A 12,490-nucleotide genomic window follows, 5' to 3' on the forward strand; every position below is an offset into this window, starting at 1 on the left:
TTAAGTATTTGTCATAGGGCACATGCACTTGCTAGAGAGAGAGAGTAAGAGGGAAAGTGAGAAATCACCCTCTGGGCTGGGGGACAGCCACACTATAATCCCTTCTTGCACATTCTTCTGGGATTTGGGGCATGCATGCACGTGCGCCTGATGTGATTCTCAAGCCATCAGGTCTGGGACTCAACCTTGGTCGGCCATATGGGAGTCCAATGCCTTAACCACTACGCCACCTGCTAGCCCCCAAAACCTGTAGAGTTTTGACTATATTTTGTCACTGAAGTTTTCTGAGTTAAATAATGATTTATTAGAGTTTGCTTTTGGCAATATTGTATAGATCAGACTAGAGGAAAAAGAATAGTTGGAAAGTTACTGCAGGGGCCAGCAAGTGGCATGGTAGTTAAGGGTGCTGGACTTCCACGTGGCTGACCATGGTTCGATTCCTAGACCTGGCAGCTTGCTTTCTCACTTTCTTTCTCTCTATCTCACTCTCTCCTTCTCTGGTCAAATTAAAAGAAATAAATAAAGTTAAATAAAAAAAATCTTTATTAAAAAAAGAGAAAGTTATTGTAATAGTCTTGGTGAATTATTTTGTAAATGCACTCCTTTTAAATTATTTAATTAATTAATTATTTTTAAATAATTATTTTATTTAACTTTATTTACTTACTTATTTTGACCAGAGAAGGATAGAGAGAGAGAGAGAGAGAAAGTGAGAAAGCAGGCTACCAGGTCTGGGACTCGAATCGCGGTCAACCATGTGAGAGTCCAGAGCCCTTAACCACCATTCCTCCTGCCGGGCCTATTATTATTGTTTTTAAATTTGCTATAGGGCACATGTGCTCACCAGAGACAGACTGTGAGAAAGAGAGAGAAAATGAGAAAGCAAGCTGCCAGGTCCAGGACTTGAGCCGCAATCAGCCATGTGGAAGTATAGCACGCTAACCACCATGCCACCTACTGGATCCACAAATATATTATTTTTAGAATACATTTTTTTTCATGTGGCTTTGTATTTGTGCTATCAATTATAGTTTCATATCACAGAATATACTCAGGTATATGTGTGTGTGGGTGTTTATGTGTATATAAGTGAGAAAGGGAGAAAGGAGAGAAAAATGAGTATAGAGGATGGTCATCATAATTATGGCTGCTGTTTATGGAAATGCTTTTTCTACCCAATCCTAAGCAATTATGCACACATTATTTTGTTGTATTCTTTTTTCTTTTTTTTGGAGAGATTTTTGTTATAGGGCAAGTGTGCTCACCAGAGAGACAGAGAAAGACAGACAGAAAGTGAAAAATTACCCACCGGGGAACTGGCCACCCTTCTCTTCCATTCTCCTCTTGGGATCTTAGCCGTGCATGTACACACTCACAGCATGAGTTTTAAGTCGCTGGGACTCAAATCACGGTTGTCTACATGGAACCCACGGTTGACTACATGGGAGTCCAGCAACTATTATACCATCGACTGGTAACTTGTTGTATCCTTTTAACAAATCACATTTACTATATAAACAAATTACATTTATTATAGGTAGTAAATGACCTAAAAGTGATAGAGGCAGGATTGCAATGTAGATTGACCATATTCTTCGTTATTGTCATCATCATCAAAAAGTTTATTCTGTGCTTACTACATAATAGGTACTGAGCTAACTATATACAAACATATTTGTGTGTGTGTGTGTATACATACACACACATATATATATATATATAATCCCCATAACAATCATATGAGGTAGGTGTTATTTATTAATCCCATTTTACTGATAGGGTATCTAAGATTTAGGGAGAATTGGTTAAGATGACACAGATGAGTCCAGACCTACTTTAAACTATGTGTCCCCAGGTTGTATAATTCACATTTGTTCTTTCAGAATGGTATTCCTTAGATCTCCACTATAAACATGGTTGGCTTTGCAGAGGCTGCACTTTCTTTTAGGTTTGTGCCACAGGGCACATGTGCTCACGGGAGAGAGAAAGAGAAAGGGAAAGTGAGAAATCACCCATGGAGGGATGGCCACATTGCAATGCTTTCTCCTCCATTCTCCTCCTGGGATTTTGGGCAACCACGCACACTAACCTGATGTGATTTTTTTTTTTCTTTCTTTTCTTTAAGTTAAAAGTGCCTCCTTTATTCCATAAAGCCAGTACTGTTACTTCTAAGTTCAACTACTCATGTATTTCTGTATTGTTCCAAGAGTTACACCTATGATATTAATGACAGTCATGTCTGAGTGTCACTGGGTAGGGGCTCTTTGCAAGTATCCTCCCTGGTACCTGCTCCCCATTTCATGTTCAGTTGATAACGAGTGTATGCTCTAGAGGTTAAGTTCTCCCAGGCCACAGAGTAAACATGCTCTCAGTATTCTTCCATATCTTTCTGCACCAGAAGCAGCAAACTTCTGCAGGAGACACAATGAAAGATACCATGGTGTTCTAGCTTGCTGATACACTGACATGTCATTTTTATTAATAAAGCAGATTACAATGGAGCCCTAATTTGGATTGTAATTAGTCATTAACAGATACTGCACTCCTGAGGATACACCTTGATTCCCAAGATGCAAAGTTACTCTCTCAGAACAGTCTCCAACTAGGAAGTGCAAGTGCAGGGGTTACTATGCCAATAATGTACTCGAAATAGCACATTTTGCCAAATTAGTGTGGAATACAAGTGGCCACAGTTTTGAGGCAGTCTCCATTACCCAGGTGATGGAATTACAAGGCTGTCTCATTTAATCTTACTGTTGATAGTGTGTTAGTGTTGCTCACATACAAGGAGAATTGTATTCTATTACGCTGTGTAGCTCAAGAAGTAATAAAGAATTTGGGCCAAAATTAAAACCAGATTATGACCAGTTCTCTTAAGCAAAAGAAGTAACTGCTGAGGTTAACAAAGATGTAGTAATTTTCTTTACATGGCTTTGTACTGTCTTGTGAACTGAATTATTAAAAAACCTCAAGCTTAGGGGGACCAGCAGGTGGCATGGTGGTTAAGGTGCTGGACATTCCCACATGGCTGACCATGGTTCGAGTCCTGGACCTGGTAGCTTGCTTTCTCATTTTCTCTCTCTCTGTGTGTCTCTCTCTGGTCAAAATAAAATAAGTAAATGAATAAATAAAATTAAAAAATCCTAAGCTTAACAAAAATCTGTGTCAGTTAACATATCAAAACAGGCATTTAGCCAATAAGAATTTAATTTCACACCAATAAAACTTTAGACTTTAGATTTATTTAGGGCCATTTGCCCTAATTTATAGAATATGTAGCTAACTCTAAAAGATGACAAGATAGTTCTCCGTGAAACCCTGGCTAAATGATACTTGCTTTACTTATAGCAAGATTTGTGGCATTGAATGATGAGCTACACAGGGCATCCTTCAGAAGCTATGATTAGGGATCTACCTAGTTTTTCAGCAATACAAGCCCAATTGAGGTCTTCTGTCCTGTTTGCTTGACATTTGGGTTTTTTGCCTTGAAAATTATTTTTGCATCCTTAGAGCTCTGTAAATGATTTAACTTTTTATAGGTGCTAGTTCTGGTTCTCCTCCCCCCCCCCAAAAAAAAAAATCAACTCTTTTCTGGATTCTTTGGTTTCAAAGCTTGGATCATATAGAGTATAGGGGCAATCATTTTTAGGAAGTATTCCCACAAAATGCTTGAATGTATCGGTTATGGTTACACCGACATCTCCAACTAAGAACCCCTTGCCTTCTTCTACAATGATATATTTTTTGTCTGCCCTGAGACAAAAAATGACAGCCTTCTTTCTTTCCTTGATTTCTTTTGGTGTGGAGCATTTCTTAACTTCCATGTCATAAAAAATACGACATACTTCATCAGTAACTTGCACTCCTGAGGCCATCTTTGCTGTGGCTGTGGCAGGGACACAGGGGAGGGAGCTGACTGACCGGCGCCGAGTCTGCAGAGTACCAACCTGCGCCCCTGACACGATCTTAAAGCCTCCAAGTCCAGGACTAGAACTGTGATCAGCCATGTGGGATTTCAGCATCTTTACCACCACACCACCTACTGGCCCCAGAGGCTGCATTTGTAACCACTATGTTCTTTCTAGTACCATGCTGCCTTCCTGAAAGATCATTGAATATATATAGCTCTGAGCTTTTTAAGGAGGGGCTAAGGGCCAGCAGGTGTCATGGTGGTTAAGGTGCTAGATCCTATTCAGTGATTTGAGTCCCGGACCTGACATTTTGATAAAAGACACCAGGTATGTGTGTATGCACCCAGAGTCCCATCCAAAATTCTGAGAGAAGAATAGAGGCAAGAATTGGCAAGGCCATCCCTCCTGAGAGATGCTTTCTCATATTCCCTCACTGTCTCTTTCTGTGTGTCTTGGTGAGCACACTCACTCTATAGCAAATTTTAAAAAGGAGGGGGGAGGCAGTCTGATTGTCACTTCTTTACTTTTTAAAAATTTGCATTTATTGGGACCAGCAGATGGCATAATGGCTAAATTGCTGGACTCCCATGTAGTCGACCGTGGTTCAAGTCCCAGACCCAGTGGCTTAAACTTACTCTGGGTGTGTGTGCATGTGTGCAAGATCCCAAGAGGAGGGACCAGCAGTAAGCATAGTGACTATGTTGCTGGACTCCCATGGAGTCGACCACGGTTCGAGTCCTGGACCTGGTGGCTTAAACTCTTGCCTGGTGCGTGTGCATGTGTGCCCAAGAAACCAAGAGGAGAGTGGAGGAGAAGGGATTGTGGTGTGGCTATCCCCGCTTGGGGGTGATTTCTCGCTTTCTGTCTCTCTGTCTCTTTCTTTCTGGCGAGCACACGCACCCTATAGGAAAAAACCTGTACAAAAAAAAAAAAGAAAAAAGAAAGAAGATCCCAAGAGGAGAATGGAGGAGAAGGGATTGTGACATGGCCATCCCCCCGGGAGGTGATTTCTCACTTTCTGTCTCTCTTTCTGGTGAGCGCATGCACCCTATAGCAAAAACCTCTAAAAAAATTTTGTATTTATTTCACTATCTTTTAAAAGAATTATTTCTTTATTTAATTCCATTTATTATTATTATTTTTTAATTTGACCAGACAGTGACAGAGAGAGAAAGAGAAAATGAAAAAGCAAGCCACCATGTCCAGGACTTGAACTGTGATTGGCCATCTGGGAATCTAGCCCCTTTAACCACTATACCACCTGCTGGCCCCTTTATTTTTATACTTATTTATTCATTATTTTTAAAAGACTTATTTTATTTAACTTTATTTATTTATTTATTTATTTATTTATTTTAATTTGACTAGAAAGGGACAGAGAGAGAGAGAAATTGAGAAAGCAAGCCTCCAGGTCTGGAACTTGAACTGTGGTCAGCCATTTGGGAGTACAGCACCCTTAACCACCGCACCACCTACTGGCCCTTTATTTGCTTATTTTTGAGAGATTTTTCCTATAGGACATGTGCATTTACCTGAGAGACAGAGTAAAAGTAAAGCATCATACCCCCCCACCCCCCCGGGTATCGCCACACTGCAGTCCCTTCTCCTCCATTTTCATCCTGGGATTTTGGGCATACATACAACCACGCCTGGCATGAATTTCAAGCCTCCTGGCCCAGGACTCAAACCATGGTTGGCCATGTGGGAGTACAACACCTCAACCACCATGCCATCTGCTGGTCTATATTTATTTATTTTTATTTTTATTATTCTTACTTTTAGTTTTGTTATTGGGCATGTGTGCTCGCTGGAGAGGGAAGGAAAGTAAGAACACCTCCCCCTAGGAGATGACCTTCTCTTCTCTTGTCCTCTTGGGCACACATGCACATGCGCCTGGTGTTTTTCAAGCCAGGTACAGGATTTCAACATATAGTCAGCTATGTGACATCCAGCAGCTTTAACATAATGCCACTCATTGGACTCACAACTGTCATTTCTTAATTCTTAGAGTTTGTCAGTCGTAGCAAAGTGAAGTATTTCTCATTTCCTTTTTATTTATTTTCTAACTGGTTTTGGACAGATTTATTGTAAATCATAGTTTTCTAGGTTCTTGTACTAGTAAAAATAAGATGTTCTACCCTTTATCAGCTTATAGTTCTTCCTGCTATACATGATGTAATCATTTGAAGCTGTCAAAGTCCAACCTTCAGGAAATTGTTTGAACTGAGTAACTATTCACTGGGGTGTTTAAGATAACCAGGCTATAAATCAACAAATAGCTTGGCCATTTTTTTTTATGGTTGTAGAAATTTATCTCTTATCTTCAAGCTGAATCAAAATATCTATTCTATCAATATAGTCTCCATTAAAAAGTTATCATCAGTATCTTAACTACATATGGGTACTTTGGGGGCTCTTTTATTTAAGTAGAGTTAGAATTTATCAGGATGTTGTAATTGGTTCTAGGTATTTATCCCTTCAAACCAGAAGATTTACTCCTTTTTTTCTTTAGTTTGCCAAAGGACATGTGCACTTAGTGAACAGAGAGAAAAAGGTAAGAAAACATCCCACATAGGGAATGTGAGCAAGTGGAGTACTGAGCATTTTACTTACATAGAAAGGAGTCCAATTTTCCTGGTGTGGAGTGTGAATGTGGCCATATAATAGGTGTTCAGTGAAATGTCTGATCAGTACATGAGAGAGTAGAAGACAAAGCTGGAAATGATAGTAAGATCTATGGACTAGCTTTGGGTATAGTGGTTAAAGTGGCTGAATCCCACATGGCAGACTGCATGGTTTGATACCCAGACCTGGCAGTTTAAAATATACTACATGTGTGTGTTTGTGGCCAAAATCCCGAGGAGACTAGAGAGAGAAGGGATTGTAGCATGGCCATCCCCCATGGGAGGTGCTTTCTCACTTTCCCTGTCTCTTCCTCCCTATAGGGAGGTGAGCCCATGAGACCTATAGCAAAAAATAAATAAATAAATAAATAAAAAATAAAAAAATCTAGGGCTAGCAGGTGGTGTGGAGATTAAGGCACTGGATCCCACATGGCCAGCTGCATAGCTAGTGTCCAGGACCTGGCAACTTGAGATTTACATTGGCTGCATGTATGTGCATACCCCAAATCCTAAGAGGTGAGTGGAAGAGAAGGGACTGTGGCATGGTCATTCCCCCTGAGGGAGGGTGATCTCTCATTACCACCCCTCCTACACCCATCTCTCTCTGGGGAGTACACATACCCTATAGCAAAACCCAAACCAAACAAATAAAAAAATAGTGATTCTCAGACTTGTGCAGCCACCAGACATATTTAATTCCATCTTATTAATTAGGGATTCATCTTACTAGGAGAATATGTGAATATCAAGGATATAAATATAAAAAATCACTATCATGAGTCAAGGCTGGCCTCATGAGCCTAGTGGTTAAGGGAGACAGATCCTACATGGTTGACTGCAGCTTAAATCCCAGCCCTAACACCTTGGAGGCCATGATGTGGTGGTTAAGGGCGCTGGACTCCTACGTGATCAATTGTGGTTCAAGTCCCAGACCTGGCAGCTTGCTTTCTCACTTTCCCTCTCTCTCTCTCTCTCTCTGCCCCTCTCTAGTCAAATTAAATAAAAAAATAATGTAGGATAATTTTTTAAAAAGAGAGAAAAACATGTCAAATATGTGTGCTTACGTGCTCAAAATCCCAACAGGAGGGAGAAATGAAGGGAAGTCGTGTTTTGCAAGTGGCTTCTCCCTTTTTCTGTCTTTCTGTCATTCTCTCTGTCTCTCTTTGGCAAGCATGCATGCGCTGTACTGATTATTTAAAAAAAAAAAAAAGTAAAATGAAAAAATAAGCTGTCCAAAATAAGTCAGATTGGTTACTTTAATTTTTATTTTTTTGGAGAGATTTTTGCTATAGGGCATGTGCGCTTGCCAGAAAGACAAGAGAGAGACAGAGAGACAGAAAGTGAGAAATCATGCCCTCCCTCCTGGGGGGGATGGCCACACCACAATCCCTTCTCCTCCATTCTCTTCTCCTCTTGGGATCTTGGGCACGCCCAGCGTGAGTTTTAAGCCACTGGGTCCGGGATGCGAACTGTGGTCAACTACATGGGAGTCCAGCGACATAGCCATTACATTAACTGCTGGTCCCTACTTTGATTTTTTTAAAAAGTTTCCTGTATATTCATATTTTTGTTCTGCTAGCAATAGTAAAAGTAAATGAGAAAAAAGCTATGGGAGAGAAACTTGGGGAAATCCATCCATTAATTTTTCCCCCTATGAATTAGAAAAATACCATTTTCTTTTTTAGCTAACAAAACAAAACCCTTGGAGCCATTGAAGATTTTTTGAAAAAGTGAGTGGTGTGGTTTAAGCTGTATTTTTGGAGTGCTCTGGTAGTCTCATAGAGGATTGGAGGGCTAGCAGTGAGGCAGTATTGTGGGGCAGTGGTGCAGAGGTGATAGGGATGTGAATTTAGCAGCAGTGAGAATAGAATGGGAAGAAATAGAAACCTAAATCTACCTCCCTATTTTTAAATAGGAAGTGGTTTTTAATTATTAAATAACTTTCATACTGATGAGATATTATGTGTCTCAATGACTGGTTACCTCTGATCCAGAGTCCCTTCTCTCTACTTTTAGGGAAAATGAGTTTAAGTCTCTATTTTAGTTTTACTTTATGGATTATAGATAATTTATCTGTGAATATTAGGTAATTTAGAACATATAGAAAAGGGGGAAAATGTATAATTCCATCACCCTAGTAAGATCCCTGCTATTTACATGGACTTATCCTTGATCTTACAGATCTTTAAAGTACTCCTATTACTTCATTTCAGATCAATCAAGTTCTGAGAAGTGGGTTTCTGAATTAATAAAACAACCTATTAACTGCTATACTGTGATGTTAAACATAGTGAACCAAGAGGTTTTACATAAAATCTTCACTGGATTCTAGTTTACTAGGATCAAAACCTATGTCAGTGTTTCTTATAAATCTGTGTTGGTCTACCCATCTTTTTTTTTTTTTTAAGTTCTTGCCATAGGGCATGTGTGCTCGACAGAGAAAGAGACAGAGAGAGGGAAAGTGAGAATCCGCCCGCCAGGCAGGGGGGCGGGGGAGATGGCCACACTGCAATCCCTTTTTCTCCATTCTACCTACTTTTAGATACATAGCTATTAATCCCCAAATGCCTCCTTTCCCTATAGGCTCAAGGCTCCATTTCTTTCAGTGATTTGTTTGCACAATTAAAAATATATTAAAAAAATTTTTTTTATCTTGAATCAAGTCTAGATTTACAGAAAAGTTGCAAAAAGCATACAGAGCATTTTCATATCAGCCTCCTCTAGTGTTATAATCTTACATAATCATGGTACAGTGATCAGAGCCAGCAAATTAACGTTGGTACAATACTCTAAACTGAAGACCTTTTTGAACTTCACTAATTTGCCCATTATGTTCTTTTTCAGTTTTTAATATCTTAGTGCATTTTAGCTGTTTTTCTTAAGACTCCTGCATTCTCTTAAGCTTTTTAGTCTTTCTTTGTACCTTGACATTTTTGAGGAGTATCAAGCAGTTATTTTGTCAAATGTCTCTCAATTTGGATATATAATATTTTCTCATGATTGGACTGAAATGATGTGGTTTGGGCAAGAATACCACATAAATAATGTTATATATTCTAAGTATATCATATCCTAGCATTCTTACTGTCAATTTTTATTATTATTAGTGATTTTTGACCTTGATCACTTTGATTAAGTTGCCTTTTTTTGGGTTGTAAAGTTACTCTCTTTACCCTTGTAGTTAATAAATATCTTGGTGTAGACACTTTATTTATTTATTTATTTTTAGAATTATTTATTTAATTTTATTTATTCGTTCATTTATTTAAATTTCACCAGAAAGAGAGAAAGAGAGAGAGAGGGAAAGTGAGAAAGCAAGCCACCAGGTCCAGGACTTGAACCATGGTCAGCCATGTGGGAGTGTCCAGCACTTTAACGACCATACCACCTGCTGGTCCCATGGTGTAGACACTTTAACACTATCATTTACATAAAAGTTATGGAGTTCTCTGTACATGAAAGTAGTAGTGTCTATTTAGACACCTAATTTAACTTTATTTACTTACCGTGAAATGAATTTCTGTAAAAGACCTATTCCCTTCTAAGCTTCCTACACTTTTCAGCTGGCTTTGCAGAAACAAATCTTGTCTAATTCTTTTGGTCTCAGTCACATTCCTGTCTCATCCATAATGAAGTCTCCTGTGCTAATAACCGTTAGTAGATATCTGGACCCTCATTTACCTCACTATTTCAGGGCACCAGGCTCCTCCGGGCCCAGTGTCCTTGCAGGCTACATCTCCCTTTATGCACAAGCCAGTTTCATTTGAATGACTACTCTGGAGTTTTTTACAAACGGGGGCTAAGAGAAGCTGACTTTGTTGGTGAGAAATACAGGGGTGCGAGGATCATGAGAGTGGCTGCAGCTGGAGCCTGGTTTATTATTTTGACCTGAAGAAAATGACAGTACGTTGTGCTGTACTGTGTCTAGTTGTGAAGAAATAATTCTCTCCATTTCATTAATACAGAGAGGTAAAGTGGTTTTTTTCTAAAGTTTGTCAGCTTCTAGGGCTGTATCTCTAATTCTGGCAATCTTGTCTAAGTTATGATATTTTTAGTTTAGCCCTATCATTTCTACTCTGTGGACAGTGGATCCCTGTGGTAGTGTTACTACAGTGAGCTCAAATATCCAAAATCCAAATGTGAACTGCAAATTATATTTAAATCTATATAGTGATAAGAAAATTTATACAGTGAATAAAATACCCGATACTTTTTTTTTTTTTTTTGAGAGATTTTTGCTATAGGGTGTGTGCGCTCGCCAGAAAGACAGAGAGACAGAAAGCGAGACATCACCCCCCCAGAGGGGATGGCCATGCCGCAATCCCTTCTCCATTCTCCTCTCGGGATCTTGGGCACGCACGCATATGTGCCTGGCATGAGTTTAAGCCACTAGGTTCAGAACTTGAACTGTGGTCGGCTATGTGGGAGTCCAGTAACATGGCCATTATGCCATCTGCTGGTTCCCATACCAGATACTTCTATTTAAAATTTTGAAAAAATTTTAGACGTGGTCTTGCTATGTGGTGGTCTTACTGCTTTTAAGCTTTTAGGTTGGTCAGGAATTGAACCTAGGCCTCCTATGTGGCTTTGACCTGCCAAACAGCAGTGTCAGTCAGTGTTTGCTACTGTGGCTGGGTCATTAGATGCTTCTTTGATTAATAAAATATACATTTATTAGTATTACTGAATTCATAAGTATCTTTCTGAATTATGTCATTTCTCATATAAAATGTATTATAAAAGCTTAGTTTCTATAATATGAATAGGGGCAGATTCAGATTCTCTGGGGTTTGAAGGTTACATAGTTCAGAGGGCCCTCTTTAAGGAGAAGTTTTTTTAAAAAAATAATTATTTATTTATGGGGCCAGCATATGGTGTGGTGGTTAAGGCACCAGACTCCCAAATGGCTGACTGCAGTTCTAGTCCCAGACCCAGCAACTTGAAATTCACGGCAGGCATACATGCATGTGTGCCCAAAATCCCAGGAGGAGACGGGATTGCAGCATGGCCATTGCCCTATTGGGCCATTTCTTACTTTCCCTCTTACTGTCTCTTTCTGGTGAGTAATCGCACTCTGTGGCAAAAACAAACAAAAAAACCCAATCATTTATCATTATTATTATTTGCTGTAGGGCATGTACTCACCAGAGAGAGAGAAACAGCAAACCACCAGATCCAGAACTCGAACTGCATTTGGCCATGGGTGTCCAGCACCTTAACCACCATGCTACCTGAATGGCCCAGTGATAGCTTCTTTTTTTTTTGATTTTTGGTATAGGGCAAATCCACTAGCCAGAGAAAGACAGAAAGCGAGAAATCACTACCACCCCCCAAGGGGGGATGGCCATGCAGCAATCCCTTCTCCGTTCTCTTCTTGGGCTCTTGAGGACACATGCACATGTACGCAGTGTGAGTCTGAAGCCACCTAGTCCAGGACCTGAGCTGTGGTTAACTATGTGAGAGTCAGCAATCTACGCCATCTACTGGTCCCAGGGAAAGCTTTTTTAAATAGAAAATTAGGTAGTAGGCTTAGAGGCCTCTGCAAGAAAAGAACCTTGCTGCTTAGGTTAAATTAATGTCTTGTTAAACCCACTTTGGATCTGTGGGGGTCTGTAAAAACATTGAGACCCACTATTTTCTTTTCTTAAGAATTATTTTACTTAACTTTATTTATTTGTTTATTTTAATTTGACCAGAGAGGGACAAAGTGAGAGAGAGAGAGAGAGAGAGAGAGAGAGAAAGAGAGAGATTGAGAAAGTGAGAAAGCAAGCCACCAAGTCTGGGATGCGAACCATGGTTCACCATGTGGGAGTTCAGTGCCTTTAACCACCATGCCACCTGCTGGCCCCAAGACCTACTGTTTTCTATCATATCATGCATAGAAAGATTTCTGACTTACCCACAGGAGTCCAGTGTTTTCAGATTGGGTACAACATGGGACGTATAACTTAGGAA

General features: G+C 39.8%; 1 protein-coding gene and 1 pseudogene across 2 annotated transcripts in view; one reads left to right on the top strand and one right to left on the bottom strand.

The window, feature by feature from the left end:
- The window catches only part of USP54 (ubiquitin specific peptidase 54), a 153,687-nt gene that overhangs the window by 40,048 nt on the left and 101,149 nt on the right, over positions 1-12,490 (top strand). The gene's annotated exons all lie outside the window — the stretch shown is intronic.
- LOC102477177 (destrin pseudogene) lies at positions 3,375-3,875 on the bottom strand (annotated as a pseudogene).

Source organism: Tupaia chinensis, unplaced genomic scaffold, assembly GCF_000334495.1.
Source record: "Tupaia chinensis unplaced genomic scaffold, TupChi_1.0 Scaffold148012_1, whole genome shotgun sequence".
In the NCBI taxonomy this organism is placed as follows: domain Eukaryota; kingdom Metazoa; phylum Chordata; class Mammalia; order Scandentia; family Tupaiidae; genus Tupaia; species Tupaia belangeri.